This window comes from Danaus plexippus, chromosome 26 (genome assembly GCF_018135715.1).
Source record: "Danaus plexippus chromosome 26, MEX_DaPlex, whole genome shotgun sequence".
Taxonomy (NCBI): domain Eukaryota; kingdom Metazoa; phylum Arthropoda; class Insecta; order Lepidoptera; family Nymphalidae; genus Danaus; species Danaus plexippus.
The window spans coordinates 3619195-3637136 of NC_083554.1; the positions used below are offsets into that span (position 1 = coordinate 3619195).

Below are 17942 nucleotides of genomic sequence, written 5' to 3' on the forward strand. Positions count from 1 at the left end.
TATTTGTTTATAATTGAAACGAAAGCTTTGTATTATTTTGTGAGAGCATTACGGGAACGGACGGTATGGATATTAACATATCAAACTTTATATAGAGAGGAAATAAAAAGAGTTATTTTTAACTTAAAATATATTAGAAAAATATTAAAATATTGTAAATAAAACACACACTAACATGAATTTGATACACACATACACCAAACCGTAAAGATTTTTCTATGTATGTATTAAAAGTAAGGCTACAGTATAGGAAATTACAATTCGTTCAATAAATTAAAAATTTGACAGAATATACCACAATTCCAGTATGTGTGAAGCCATAGCATAAAATAAAAAAATAGTTAAGCTTAACGTAATTTCTATTATACTGTTAAACTTGAAATAATATTAGTTAAGTAAAATCCCTAGGAATCATTATCAACGGTTTATGACATGTTCGTTAAAATTAACTTCACTGGCTGTTTAACATTTTGTCTGTAACATATGTAGATTCTAAAACAAAAAATCCTTGTAACAATATAAAAAAGATATTAAAAAAACTAGATTAGAGAACATTAGAAAGTCCCCTTACTTTTGTCGTCTTTCTAAAACTGTGATTGATCCGTTTACGGATGACGCATGATATAACAATCCGTATTTATGAATAAATTTAAAAAAAGAACATTCATTTTATTGTGTGTTATAATAAAAATGAAATACGACGTTTTTTTTTATTATTTGTTGTTACTTATTTTTTGTTTTCCTAATAACTTAAATATGTATAATATTTTATGCTTTTTATGTATCATATATACACATATAAAACGCTCATAAATTAATCGTTATATTTTGTAGGAATTATTGGAGGCGTTTCGTATTAACTATTATGTACCGTTGGTTAACTATACAGATAAAAAATTCCGTGTATCTTGATATGTCTATTTATCAACCCTTAAAAACCACCCATAGATATTCAAAAATAACATTCAGCCATCTATTTTGGTATCAATTTGTAAAATAAAGAAACTTGATCCTTTGCATGTGCGGAACGTCACATAAATCTGGAGCCAAAGGGTTGTAAATTCCTGAATCCCCCAGCATTCTAATGTATTATAACCATTCACTCCTGACCTTTCTCACCCCTTCGGTTTATACCCAAATACAGGAAGTCGAAACTACCTGAACAAAAGCCAGAGTTCAAGTTCCACTGGACGTTTTATTGACAGCAATGAAAATTTCAAGCATCTGAGATATGTTATGGAACCCTTTTTTAAAATGGCCATCTTTATTTGCTCAAAGTATTTTGATATTAATTTGTTAAGTCGAAACAAAATCATTTTTATTTCGATTTTTATTAATTTTTGTTTAATATTTCAAACTTTTATGGACACGTGCCTGATCGATTATTTATAGGAACAAAACAAATTATTTAACTGTAGTAAGTTCTTTGAAATGAAATGGAATTTCAATAGAATTCGTAATGATATACTGAAAGCTATGACTTTTCTTTAAAAAAAATATTTAAGTTGTGATGTAAGTAAATTTCACAGTCATTGTTTTATGTTACTTCGACTCTTTAAGGAACAATCGTCGGAAAAAAAATACAGCGCAAAAAAACTTTACACAACTGGTATGGTTCTAATATATCCAACGTGCAAGCCTTCGGATAAAGACTGCTATCCCAATGGGAGCGTATTTTTTACTTTTTACTGGGGAGGTGAAAACATGCCATTAAGGTATTGATTCGGACCTCCACGCATCCGCAATAATTCACAAAGAAACCCAGCCAATACAGGAGTGCTGCTCATAGATTAATAAATAGATATGGAAGCACCAACATATTTATAATTCATTTTATATACATTCATATATTTTTCCATAATACTGAACCTAATTAGAGACTAAGTCACTATGGTTACCCACTAAGCGAACTTAAGATAGAGGTCTTATATTTCATAATATATTTTTTTTTTGTAAGAAAACTTTATAAGAAATCAAGATGAAACGGTATAATTTTAAGATATGCCATCAATCGATTTAAGAGTTTAAATTTTAAATGCGACATTCGAGTGAAATCGTATTCACATTCCATCAACAGATAAGTCTGTCTGTGTCACATATACCTCAAAGGTACCGACTGTTAGCATAACTCAGGCACTATAACATAACTCAGGCCACTATATAACAGCTTAACTCAGGCAACCATATATCGCGATTGAATCTACCATGAAAGTTTCGAATATATGGCTTCTAGATTCTTAATCTTTGTTTCGTATGTTACTTATCTTAGATTTCACTGTTATATATAACAGTTCATTTGAATGTATCCTTTGTTTAATAGACAAAAATTAAATCACTCAATCGATCATTTATAATAGATTGTCAATTTTATATTAACAAAAAAATAATAAAACAATTTCTACTTTCTCCTAGTAGAGTTATTAAAATATATTTTATCAGTGATGATAATATGGAATAACGGAATAAAGAAATGATTTAGAATTTAAGAGAAACATTTTATTTAGAATGCTATATTGTCACATTTCATTATAGTTTATACAGATAACAAAACAAGTTGCAAGGTTCATTGACACAAACCGAATAAGATTCTTGAAATGAACAGATGTTTATTTAAATGTTTTATTAAAATTTTTCTATACATTTTCTTTTTTGTTTTATTCTGAATTTATCTTTCAAATACGTTAGGAATTCAACGTACTTAGAATTACGTGATCTAAATACAGGTGATTGGTTAGATAAAAAATGCAGATAATTTTTGAAATACCTATAAACTAAATCCCACTAAAATGTTAAAGGGATGTGTTTTACGATTTATTTTTTCTTGATTTTATAATTTCGCTCGTTTAAAAAATATTTAGCAGCATTTCGAATATAATTATTAACATCATCAATAGTTCGCATCAGTGATATAGAATGCTAGAGAATTTTCTGTAAAAATAAAAATAAAAACCATACAAATGATATGTGGTAATTAAAAATATTAGAACTTGATAGCCGAATGAACCGCGAAAACTACTGGAGGCACGGTAATTATTTATATGATTAATATTCATTGACGGTACTCGACGGCCATTCGAAAATCAAATTGTGAAATCTTTTCAATATAAAGCTGGTTCTACACTTTTACGTACGATTATGGTAATGCTGGCAACATTTTTGGTCGTTTCTCACGGCTGGCGACACTGGGTCTAGCGTGTCGTTGACCGTTAAATTTTAAACAGAAGCGCTATCGTATTTATTGCTGATTTGAATCCATTCCATTTATTGTTGTGAAATATCTATATTTTAATTAATTCAGTAAATTGTAAACGTTTTTTTTTTTTGTATACGATGTGTAATTTTAAAAAAGCCAATTAACACATCACTCTGGCAACATCAGCATACATTTGGAATGATATAATTAACATTTTACAAGTAGAATTTCGAGCCAATAAATATCCGATGACTTGTTTATGAAATAATATATATGTTACGTTTTTAATAAGTAAATAAAGTAAAGGAGCGCTATAATGCAAAAAGAGGCTGCATCTCTTTGAGATGATATTCGATGCTGACCGGAATCAGTATTTTTCGTTCAGGCTTCCCACAAAGGTTCGTTCCGAATACGGAATAGTAATTAGCAAATGGCTAAGTATTTTTGCCTGATTTTTTATAACCATCCACAGCTAGGATTCTAGTTCCACAGCTTCTAAGATAACATGTTTATCGAAAAACCTTTTTTTTTCTAATTAACTAGCAAATAGGATCTATTTATGTTTTATTTATCGGAGTTTCACACGTGTTGATTTAATGAGGCCTATAAATATATCAATGAAATATAGAATTCTGTAATTCTGGACTGTTTCTTTCAAAAAAGCCTCGTAATAATCATATTCCTGAATGATCACAATTATGTTACTAAATGTTACTATGTTACTGTAACTATTATTTTAAAGAATTCATAACATAATATATGATATTAAACATGCATTTACCACATACCTGTTTAAACACTAAGCTAAGTCTGGTGATCTTCAACTTCGGTCATCTCGTTGTAGACCAACACCTGCGAGATATAAAAAGAAAGTTAAGGACAAATTCTTGATTTTGAAATTATTATTTGAATCGCCATCGTCTTTGAAGACGCTTGGTGGTTTAATGGAAGATAATCCCGAATAATAAAATGATAAAAACAATGGCAAAACAACACATTTAAGGACTTCTCAATCAGTTGGAGTTATGCTTTGAGATCCACCGTGGAAATTGTGATCGCTTCGCAGACCGCCATCGATTGAGGGGTAATTCAAATAAAAAAACATAAAAAGTTACAGAACAAAGAGACCGCCGCTTTAGTGATATTCGCAGATTATCATGGCATGCGATAAACTAATAACGCTTACAGTATCGCCGCAGAGGATTGGCTTTTGAATTACGTTTAAAGTCTGATCTAATAAATGAAATATATAATGTATCATTCTAAAATGGAAAGATTATAGCAGGCTTTGTATATAAAGCCATCGTTTAGAAATTTATTCCATTCATTTCATATTGTCCGGTGGAAATGCGAACGGAAAGCGAAGGATTTATGAAATTCGTTTTTCATAAAAAAACAATCCCAATTGCAGGATAGTTAGATTAAAGAATGAATGAAAGACCGAGAGAGTGAACGTACGTAGGCTACCATTCCTTTGCGAATGCAGGATTGCGAAAAAGCCGAATAATTCTAAAAGCCTCCTGTTGACATACAAAGCTAGAAGTTTTCGCTCTCCGACGTTGAAAGAAAGTTGAAAATTACAACATTCTATGCAAAATGTAGCCTGCCTTTGAATCACAAGAGTACAAATTGAGAATCAACTCGTACGCTTCGTTATGACTTATAATAATTTACTAACATAATATTCATGTTTTGTATTATGTGATTTTAGCTTTCATTTGAGAGTACCTTAGATATTTTTATGTTTGTTCTGCTTACAATTGTTTTTTATATAATATAAATTACTAAACTAATTACTGACTAACATTTAGCCGTTAAAGAAATATGAAGGAATCTTTTTTTTATGCGTCAAATAATTTTGCAAGTCTTTAGAACATTATTTATTATAGAGAATTGAATTGTATTTGATGAATATAAAGAATTCTGTTACAATTAAGAAAAGCCTTCTTGACGTTAATCGATTTCCGGGTTCCTGATAAATCTACTGATAAATAATGCTGTGATTTATCTTAAAATATGTAGAGAAACAATATTCTTTTATATATTTTAGTATAAATTTATTCAAACTTGTTGATATAATTTTGAAAACTTAAATAATAACCATTTTATAATAATTTGTTTAATCTTAACACGCTTTAATTACGAAGGACGTGTACAAATGTATGTAGTTAAATTTTTTTATATATGATTTTTTAATATAAATAACATCCAGTTTATGTAATTAAATGAAACACAAAACGGACAATTCAAATCATCCGAACTATAGGACAGTGTCAAGATAAAAGGAGCCGCTAGCCTCTGTCGTATTGTCTTCACTCGTTAGCCGGCAATGCATAAGATTTATTTTAACGATTAATTTCAGTCCAAGTGATAAACTGTAGCGGAATTAAGGGTTACAAATGTTTTATATTATGTAAATTTTAATCTAAATAATTATAAATACAATGTATGTGTTTCGCTTACTTCGATGTAATAAAATTACTCTTAATCCGATGATATTGATTCGAAGTTATAGATATCAAGGTATCGATAACGGATCACGTTTATGTAAATAAGGCAGTCAAATAACTTTCTCCTTTAAATTATTTTTTTTATTTTTCATACATATAAATAAACTGTGATTTTTATACCCTTACAGTTTGTGACTGAAGTCAAACTCTAATACAGTTTATCTTTTGAGAAAATATATTCATATCTAAACAAAAATATGGATTAATCTTATAATTACAGATTATCACTCGATTGACAAAAAAAAACTTATCAATATTTTCAAATAATATTATGAAAGGTCTCACATGTCTAGTGAGTGTTTGTGTTTATGTAACTATAATGTTGTAGTTATACGTCTTGGTTTTAACTAAATTCGCTGTAAATATTCCAGGTGGCTTAGGAAGCAATAAATTAAATTCATAATATATCGTGATGTGTATGATTTAATTATTAAAGTTCGCAAACGAACACAATATGAAGAACATGTTGTATTGTTTCATTTTATTTTTATTTGTTGCCATAAGAGTAACAATGGCGCTATTACTTTGCTCTGAATGGATCTTAAATTCTCGTTTAACTAATGCTATAATCGGGAAAGGTTAGTCAACTTAGGAGACTGACTGACTAACTGACTAGCGAAGATAACCTAACCTAACCTTTACAATATTACATGCGATTGTCAGCGAATTTGAAATATAAGTTAATACAGGAAAATCGAAAAGGAAAAATAAGAGTGGATTGCGGGTAGAAATTGAACTTATATAAAATATAATAACATAATACTTCAATCATACTAATAATTTATCAATAAATATATAATCTTTGCTCTGAAAGTAATATATTATACAAGTTAAAAAACGTTGCTATCACATTCCATCTAGCGCCATCTTTTGGACTTTTCTCGTAATCGTTATACAGTCGGGAAGCGTCCTAAAGGGTAAAAATATTATGATTCATAAAGATATATGATATTAAATCAATTTATTTCATATTAATATATATTAATCGATCCAAATTTCGTTAAAAATATTTATATATATATATATATAATAAATAAACCACAAAAAAATTAAATTATTCAAAATCATATAAAATATTGAGCTTTAATTTTCAATCAAAAACGAATGCAAACCACCATAGGTGGAAACTTTCAAAAATCTATTTCCTGTCTGGACGCCCTTCCGGTAATGGCGTCGTACATTTTCCGGTTATTTTCAAAACCCATTATTTTCTAATGAAGGGTGAATTGTATTTTTAACGATTATTCAATTACTAAAAAAAATAGAGTTAAATAAAAACTTGTATAGGAATACAAATATTTCATATGACATAAAAAAATTGTATTCTAGTGTCATTAAAATAAAGATCAGAATCTTTAAATAAAATTTGGTAATTCTGACCCTTGTCTTATGCCTATGAATACTTAATATTCAAAATCATTCTTTTTAAACATTTGGCAGAAACAAAACTAATCGCCATACAGTGTTAGTTTAGAACCTCCTAACAAAAAACCTTTTTTCTAAAACCAAACACATCCGGGATAGCCGATAGTTGATTAACAGCTTGGAGACAAAAATTTTACATGAAGTATATATTTTTAACGTATGTTTTCATTAAAATATGTCGAGAAGTTGCAAAAGGCAATTAATTATACGCCATAAAGACGTTTTCTGATTTTGTTCAGTGTAAAAATCTTAAATCTTAAACTAAATTTGTATACATTGCATGTATTTTAATTGAATCATATACATAATGTAATAAATTTTAAGTAAATTCATTGGAAAAGCAATAAATATAAAAACCATCGACTACGGCAATCTGTATGTAAAATCAATTTCCTCGGGGTCAAAACCATCTCGGGTCAAATAAATATATCTTATGATGTAGAAAAAGTCTGATGACACACACGTTTGCGTCTCTATTGATTCTTAAGGTAAGGTGTTAAAGATGAATTTCGCTTGTCTTACCTGTAAAAGTGTTTGCCAACACCGTTATAGGTAGACAGACGGGCGCAGAATGAGTTTGTGAATATTTCAAACACAATCAGGGGACTTGCCCACTACAGTTACTATTGTTCGAAATGATTACCAGATATATGCTCTATTACATTAAAACTTAAATATGTACTATTATTTTAACAAAAAATATAAAAATCTTAGCTTATTTGTACAATAAACAGAGACTGTTGTATACATATATTAAATTCATTTCTAAGTTAAGAATTTATGTGACGTAGTATAACTGAATATTATTAGTCCTGTTTACAGTTATTACTTTTTATATACTCAATAGTAGAGCATACCACTTGATGTGCAAGACGAGTTGTTAGCGTATAGTTGTAGTGACTGTTTACAATGTCTTTGTCATCTTTTTCAAAGTTTTTCGGTATGCATATTAAATGTTTATCTTATTAGCATAAAAAAAAATGCATACTTCTAATTATATTCATCTTATCTATAAAAGATGAACTTTAAAACTTATATGGTTAACCAGCTAGTGGCTAGTAATTATAAATGACATTTAGTAGAAGGGCTTACATTGTTTCAGTAATTAGAATGGTTATAAACAATGGAGGGTGAATATTAGATTAGGACAAAATGGATTCTGACGATGAACAAATAGGACACGGGGACGTGACCAGATTATCCATGGAAATTTTATCCAGTCATACTTACCCATAGCATTTAAACGCAGCTTACAACATTAACAATATCTTGTTTGCTCGTATTTTGGATTTGTCTTGAAAGATATTTTATTTAGACCATAGAACGTAATTGTTATTAACGTGTAAAAAAAAAATCGTCTTTTAATATAAAATTATATTATACAACTCCGTGCTAAATATCTTTTTTTATTCTAAATATATTTTCCTATTAATACAATATTCAGCAACAAAACACAAATTCATTATTATATTGCTAAATTATTCTTCGTTCTTGTCCTAATTTACAAAGAAAGAAATATAGTTCTTCTGTAAACATGTGACTGTAAATCAAAATCAGTATAGAGGATTTTAAACAAAAAGATTGTCGTATTGATTTCCTACACAACATGATCTAATAAATACGCTAACTAACTGTATTCGTTTTATAACTATATTGAATAGTGTACATTTAACGACTTGCGTATAATATTGGCTAGATTGCTATCAGCATCCTGCCTGAGTAATTAACCCATTTCAAAAAAGGAGGTACGTTACGACTGCATAATTTTTACATATGGTTGCATCTAACGTAATTTAAGAATTGATCTTGGTATTTATTGGACTTAGTTCTATTTTGTTATGATTTTATAGGATTTTGAATTTTTATTTTGATAATTAATAAGTACCCTAATACTGTTTGCTTTAAAATGATAGACGTATATATTTTAGAATTAATGTTTTTTTGTAAACTATATACTAATAATGGCAATCACAATTTTATAGTTATAAAGATTTCTTAACGAATTTTCAACATTTTCAAAACTCATCTCAATCGTATAATCAAAATTTAAATAAAATATCAAAAGATGCGTATTAAATATACGCCTCTTTTGTTAATAAAATAAAATAGATTTAAGTTCCCACCGCTTTAAAGGTTAGAAAGCTAATAACGTATGATATATGACTTTAAAGTTTCTTATAAAACTATGTAGGTCTTCTATAACTGTTAGAGTGAGATAAATCTTATTTTTATGTATGTCAAGGCCGGCGGACGGACGGACGGTTAGAAATTTTGTTTTGCATAATCTTTATTTAATTGTTTGTATAGTTGATTTCAAAACTTATCTCATAGCACACCTGTCGCTCTAAGTGAACAGCCACTCGGACAGGTTTCCAACGGAATTGAATATGTTAAGTATATTTAGCTTTCTGATTGGAAATTATATTTTAGTATCTATTAACTTGCTACGATAAAATTTTTAAAACTCTAGTTCGTGCAAGCCGTTTGTTTTCATGTTGTAATTTTATATATTACAATATACTTTACTGTTTATTCATTTAGATATATGAATATTTGAGTTTTCAAAAGTTTAAGTGTGTTAATGATTTAAATGAAAATCACCCAACGTATTGATTTTTTTTTTGTTTTACCTTTAAATGCATACAAGGATTTTTCTGTTTCCAGAGTTGAATAAACCCAAAATGTGCCTTCATTTTAAACATTCAAATTGATAGTAAACATCAAACACAAAAAATCGGATAAAATTTAATAATACATAATTACTCGAGATAAATGTATGTATTGCGATATTTGAAATAATAATGTGAATCTTACAAAGACATTTCATGTCCGTTCTGGCGCAAGAGTGTACTAACTGGAAATTCCTGCGTGTGCATTGTTAAAACGGACATAGAGCAAAACGACGTAGCCACAACATAGTTAACATCCTATTTGTAACCTAATTTATGACTGCGTAAGCTATAAAATGGGTTAATCTTTATGTTCAGCATGTAATATAAGGAGGGAAACTGTTGTTGCGAAAAATTGATTTATATACCACATCTGTGTAATGGCCGGCGGCGTAATGTTATATTGTCATAAGTCAAGCAGGAATGTAGGTTTGGCTCGGGTGTGAAATGTGCTATTATAACATTACCTCCTGAATGTTTAGGACTAACAAATTCACTTATAAAACTAATGACATAATTTTTAACTATCAAGTAATATTTATAGTTGACATTTTTTACTGTTTTACGTATATGTAATTTTATATTTACACATCATTCACCGTTCCGATCTGACGTTACATCATTATAAAGCTATCGACCGATTAATTACGTCGGTCGAAGTATCGATCGATCAAGCTTGCCACTCATTAGATAGGACCATGAATAAATCCAAAGGTGATTGTATTGCCGCTTCCATTTTGTGATTGTTTTGACTACAGTATTAATTGCGATTGGTATTCTCACGAAAAGGTCGACTGTCCAATAGGATCTACAAACATAAACCTATTAATACAGTATACATATAATAAATATCATCTTTATAGGCATTAGTACTTAGGGATGCATAACTGTGGTATAGTTTAAGTCGATTAGCTAATGCGATGTTCCTATAAAAGATCAAGTTTCGTAATAACCTGGTTTATATCATTAACCAATTTAAGTTGGTATGTAATAATATTTGCATATCTGTTATAAACAGTTCTATGTGATTTGGTTACGCAATAAGAATTGGCTTCTGTTGTTCGATTCACACAATAAATTATATGCAGGATGAAGTAGAGCAACTTGTCTTGAACTGGTTTTAAACATACAGGTGGTTAACAAACTAAATGTGTTATTGGTTATTAAAGTTTGTAATACCTATTCGAGATATTTATGATTTGTTAGAACTAGATCTTAGATATTGTGAATACTTATCATTATGTTAAATTAGAATATTTTCAATTTGAACCAAATTTTTTAAATCATATATTCACAAAAGTGTATATAGTATAGAATGTTTAAGAAGTTCTGGATTGTAAGGTACAAAGACTACATCTTCTATTCTTCCTTCTATTCATTTCTTCTTCAGCGTTAATTCTTACTATCAAGCATATTCTTAGATATCAAAATAATTTCCGTAAATATTAAAACTGAACATACTATTTATGTGATAACAGTGTTCTCGCCCACAACTCACTTGCTCAGGAAAGTGGACGTCGCTGGTTGCGAAAGTCCGAAACAATCGTCAACCTGCCCCACGGAACCAGTTATGGCAATAATTGTTATGCTGTGAGTGTGAATACAACCTAATTGATTGAAATAAAGGACTTCCTTTGACTTTATTATTTTCATCTCATATTAAAATTTTATATATCAGTATCAACTAGTCTAAACTAGTATGAACTAGTATGAACTGGTATGTAATGATATGAAACAGTATGATTAAGTATAGTTTATCAAGATCGAATGAACCACTATGAGTTTTGATGAGATCACAAAAGCTATTTTCACATAATTATTTCTTTTCAGTAACTTATGAAGATTTGAGCGGTATTCTATGAGGTACTGTGATTATATTATACTATATCCTTTTATGAAAAATCTTAATTTAGATAATGTGTTATTCTGCATAATATTTGTTTTTATTTTGTTTGAATCTTCTTAGGTACATTTTAAATTATTTCGATTTTGTTGTTTTTTTTTTTTGCGTTTGATAATTATTAATAGGATATAAGGAAGTATTTGTAACCGTATTTTAATAATTTACGTTTTATTTAATTGTTGTCGCCGAGTTATAATTTCTTCAAATGGAAGGACTGAAAAAAAATTACTAGAAATAACAACCAAGTTACAACTACACTTTATTGCTATTTCGTCATGCTAAAACGACTTTGTAATGTATGGTATATATTAAATTTTACTTAATAAGATCGTATTTGCTGCAGGGGTGTTAAACCTTTTTTTTTTTTTGATGACGCAGGGAAACTCTTTTTACGAGCCGTCTAACCGGCCTTGAGGGGTGCTAAACCTAATTAGCTATACATATAATACTATTAATGATATTTTCATATCAATCATATTTTTAATTGAACTAATTTACAGTATATATATTCTTATAAGTCCAGAAGAAGCAAACGTTTCTGTCACTTTAGCTCATTTCTTCTTGTATTAAAATAAACTTAAAAGACAGATGCATATGTAAATTAGACCACTCTATGAGATCATTGACCTTTAAATTCAGATTTAGTCTGAAAGTATCAAATTTAAAACAATACTTAAAAAATAAAACACTCGGATACTTTCTTGGAATTAATGTCTAGGTTTTTTCCTGAGATCACAAATCATGATAATGTCAAATTAGTTTCACGAGATGTGTTTATTATGCGCTAAGTCAAAATGTAAAAATGTGTTTGATAATTTGGACAAGATTTTTTTCTTTATTTGCTCATATTTACAATAAGAGACGCAAATTAATGATGTTCAACAAAATGCGCTGAAGTACTTAAAGCTATCAAAAAAGCCGACAATAGCTGATCAAGGTCTTGGGAATACCATTCTAACACTATTTGTATAGTACAAGAGTCTACACGTTGACCTTTTAAAAATACCGTTGCATATTTTCGGCACTTTGTAAATCCGTTCGAATTTGTTACTTTAATAAAACTGTTTTCTTTACATTTTACTTGATAAATCATTGGTTTACTCATCAATCATAATTGTTAAAATTTGAGTTCAATACGATGCAAAGATTTATTTCGGGTATCAGATTTCAAAGAAAATATAGCCTTATTTACATGCTAAGCTTGAGAATATTGACAATGATTAGTTAAAATTTAAGGAAAGTTTTCTTTTAGACAATAATTCCATAAATCGATAAGTGGTATCTTTGTCTATTATTTCAACGCATCATATAAACTTATTTTATCTTCATAAGATTACATGTAAGTAATAGTTACTAAGAGTAATATTGTGAAAATCTGTTTGTAAAAAAACACAATAAAAGTTTATGTCCTTAGAAGTACATAATTACATAAAATTATTATATGTACTAAAGACAGAATCCATAGGCATCTTGTAAAGTAATTGTACACCTGGTAATCCATCCTCCTGACGGACGGATGATGGTTCTATCGGCCACAACGCCAACCTTTTCATGATCTCCATTAATCATTGCTATAAGCTTACCTACAACCGTCAAATACAAACTTTATTATATCTAATTATTGTTAAACAACGTATTTTATTTAACAAAAACATTTTCTCGACTGTGACTAATTTCAATGTATAAATCCTTTACTAGCTTTAGGTCTGTGTTGTTTGTGAATAACAGGAATTGCGAATTTAAATCCTTGTTAAAGACCAAATAATTTGTATCCTGATCTGTTAAACAATAGTCTCAATGTTTTAGCTCAACGCAATGCTTACATAATGGTTTTAATGCATTTTGAAATCAATTGATGTGCTTGGTACATATAGGTACAGTAACTTATGAAACTGGGTCTACGTAAAAAAATCTCAAATTACCATCTTGACATGCAATAGAAAAATATCTCATCGTTGGTCATCGAACCGGTTACATTTGTAAGCAATCAGCGGGCTCTTGTAACACTTCTCAAGAGTTGTTCTCAATAACTTAACCCGTGCCGCACCTTAAAAGGAGTTTCAGAAAAAAATTATACATTTTTGACATATTACTTTAATTATTTATAACAAATTATTTCGATATGAATTATATGTAATTTGTGTTTATTAATAAATCAACAAAATAACAGGCTAAATAAAGTATTAATATATATAACTTTCCTAGTAACTTCATAGTACTTTTCAAAAACTTTTTGATTTTCGATTTATTTATTACAACGCCTTAAACATCTGATTTTTTTTAATGATATTACCCTCAGAATCTTACACATTTCAATTATTACATTAGAAAACGGTAAACTTAAATAAAACCTTTTTTCTCCATACACGGATATGAAATAACAAAAAAAAACCTCAAAGCACAAATCAGTTCAATAACTTAACACACATTCGTTAACAGAATGAATATTCATGTACAAAACAAATATTGTTTCGGTGGTCTATTGTCGTTATATTTGTACTTTCACTGGCCAACACATCTTGGAAAAGTGTGCTAGGTTATTAATTTCAAATTCTTAACGTGTATGGATATTTAATATATAATTACTTTAACCGAATTTGCGAAAGGAAAATTTACCCTAAGTTTGATTGAGAAATATTTAAAATTGAGGACTGTCGTTAATGAATAATGAATCAATAGTTTTTATAATATAAAGAAAAAATTTCAATGATCTTGTTTTACGTGACATCAAGCCTCCTTAAGTTTTCTGTAAAGATCCTTCGTTATATAGTGAAAAATCTTTATTTCCGAGAAAATATATTTTTACGTAGTTGAGGGTCCTTTTTTGACGTAATTTAAAACTATTAACTAATTATAAGCGATTATGCTTACCATTTTGACAGTATAGTAATAAAACACGCACATTTTCATCACAAGATTAAAAAGGTAAAAAGATTACCAGTGACAATAATCATCTTAGTGCGGTGGGTCGTATTTGTAGGTATGACGCGGACGGGCTAACTGACGCTATTGTATACAAATTGTCGTGAACTTTCGTTATTCATAAGATATGTGGAATTTGTCAACAGGCTGTTATTTATTTTTACAATCTCGAAAGTATCATAAAATAATGCAGTATCTGTTTGAGCGTTGCAGCTTTGGTATCACATCAAGTAATATACGGGAGTGGAAATGTATGTACGTACAGGTGTATAATACGTAGCTAAATGTTAAGTTAATTTTGACCGGCTCCTAAATGGTTGTTTTACCGTGTACCGTTAATGCTTAGTGGAGATTTGAAATCATGACAGTACAACATATTTCACTTCTAATATTGATATGAGCAGTCAGCGTAAGTCAAGATGACGGGGGGTCCAAGTTTGAATGGTGAGAAATAGATGATATATCTACTGTAGAGTTAAAATAAAAAAAAAAGTTATTGAAAACGATGAAAATGTTTCCACTGAAAAAACGGACAACCAAATTATTTGCATCGAAAATAATATTATATATCGATATTAAAAGCTTAGTGATATATTTTTTTCCTTAAATATATATCTCTCAAATAATATCAATGATTGAAGTCAGACTAAAAGCTAGTATAGTAATGAAGGTTCGAAACGTGATTTCAAGATCTGATTATTACCAGTTAATTTGTACATATAAGTTATATGTTACAATATAATAACATGTTACCTCAGAACCTGAATATAATATTGTGACTATTTTATTTGTAATACATTGCATACAGTAACGCATTTTAATTTAATCCTTATATAATACAAACAATATTTATTCTAATATAAAATCAGATATATAAATGTATATAATATAAGAGCTAGATTTTGTAATCCATATTATAACACCGATAAGGACTTTCGCTAAGCAATATAAGTAGCTCAAACCTGGCTAGTCGTACAGCTTTAGAGGCAGAGGTCAGGAAGTTCGGTAAAAAACAAAAAGTTTAGATACACCGTAACCAGTATAAATTGACATTCATTTATATTTAAGACAATAGGTTTTTTGTTATTCACTAAGCAAAAATACAAGCAACCTAAATCAACGGACTCAATTTTATTTAATATCTAATGGTCTCAATTTTATAATTTAAGCAATATATTTCAATACTAATCCAACTTTCTCTTAATAAAACGATGTATTATATCGTAAATACTATTACGTGTAACGTTTAAGTGGTGAGGCGAAAATTTAAAAGGCGGGTCATAGGTCAAGCATTATCTTATGGTAATGTATTGTAAGGCTTAATCAATTATAGAACCTGACCTGAGGTTACGTTCTTCAACTTAAGATTATGTAACGAATTGTCTGGCTTTGCTAGACGTATCACAGTATCAAACATTATTGTTCCTTTTTTTTACGTTCATTGAATGTCAGTTTAAGATTTATTGGTTGTTTATTTCTTTTAACGATCATTATACGAAATGAATATATTTATATTATTTCGTTTACTATTTATGGTTTTTAAGAAAATAATATTTTAATTCTATATTAAGATTTAACGGTTTAAAGTAAGGAGTCATTCATTTTAAATTAAGAATTAAATCTACCGAATAATTCCTCATATAAAAAAAAATTAATTATATTTAAAATTTTATCACAACTGTAAGTTTCTTTGATTTTATTTAGTTTGTCGTTTTAATTTAGTAAATATATGATTTTAGAAGTAATTCTATTGAATGATTTAAATTGTTGATGACCAGTTTCGGAATATAAACATACATATCTGTGCTTTCACAATTCATTATTATACTAATAATATTAAAACAATCATGTCACATAATAGCAGAATATTTTTTATATGGAAGATATAAAACGGCTATAATTTTTCATTAATTTTATATGTATGTACTTCATTACGGAAAGTATCAATCAAGTATGTTCTTAACAGGCTTCGTCACTATAAACAAAGATATAAAACTTATATTGGACAAATAAAACATTAATACTGCGTATTTTAAAATGAAGTGGAGAAATAACTTAAAATATTGTGACAAATATTCAGTGTTAACAAGTCTTGAAAAAAATAAATACTTCAACTGTTATACAAATCAAAATAAAAGTGAACAATGGAAATTTGGAACAAAAGCGCCAAGCTGTGATGATGGCGACTTAATGTTTTGAAAACTCGAATCTGACTAGAAAATTTTATAATAACAACTTTTTTTTAGAATAATTTAACATCCTTAAATCTTTGTCCTTCTTCTCATTAAAGATATTTTAAAAGATACAATAATACCTCTCAAGTGTTGATAATATTGTACGTATTGAATGATAATAGCGGAAAATGTTGCAAGTTGAAAAAAAATAATTTGTTGGAATCGAATATTTTTTATTATTATATCTCAATCCCTGTCAATTACAACAACCTATTGATAGATTATTGTATACATTATTACGTTAACATGTCAGATGTCTCTGATTTATTGTTACAAACAACATTATTGTTATTTTTATATATATATTTAATTTTTATTCAACGATGCCATCATTCACATGGAGTATGTACATAAATATGTTCTTGCGTCATCACAAACAAATGGTTCTAAGATGTCATTGTTCGTTTTACACACTAATAGATTCTATTTATAAGCAAACAAATACATTTTTAGTTATGGATAATATATTGGTGTGAATACAAGTAATTCGTGAATACTTATTAACCCTAATTATTTGATAAACTCTTTTGGTGACTACCCTATTGTTTACTTACGGTATTTCAACAATCAATCAAAGTAAGCACTTATTTTAGTCATGACTAATTAACTTAATAAATATATATATATATATACGTATATAGCCACTATAATATATAACCGCTTTCACTACAACTATTATGTTAGAGTACAGTATATGTATATATGGCTATAAATATAATTTAACCTGGGAGCTTCATAAAACCCGATGGTCGCTTTATAGCTAGTTTAATGGTTAGGTAAATAATCATTAACGGATAATCGCGGACGATGCATAAAAGGTTATTAACTACTGTTTTAAAATATCATACCTTCTTTACAATATTGTAAAATTTCATATAATTTATGGGATAGTTAAACTGGATCCTATCATATGTTTAACAACAGGATTGTATATGTTATTTAAGTTATAAGGATTATGTTTTGAATGAAGACACCTTTTATTCAATAATTATAGTATTCACATTCACAAAATTTATCTGCAAATTAAATGGGATATTTAGGTAAAGTTTTGATAGGCATCAAGTTAAATTGCTCGGAGTCAGAGAC

General features: G+C 28.5%; 1 protein-coding gene across 1 annotated transcript in view; it reads right to left on the bottom strand.

Annotated features, from left to right (window-relative positions):
- LOC116774412 (transcription factor Sox-5) overlaps nucleotides 1-17942 on the bottom strand; it is a 139540-nt gene that overhangs the window by 95162 nt on the left and 26436 nt on the right. Inside the window, exon 2 of the mRNA XM_032667141.2 lies at nucleotides 3982-4045. The gene's annotated coding sequence lies outside the window, so the exon portion shown is untranslated. The remainder of the gene's footprint in view (nucleotides 1-3981; nucleotides 4046-17942) is intronic.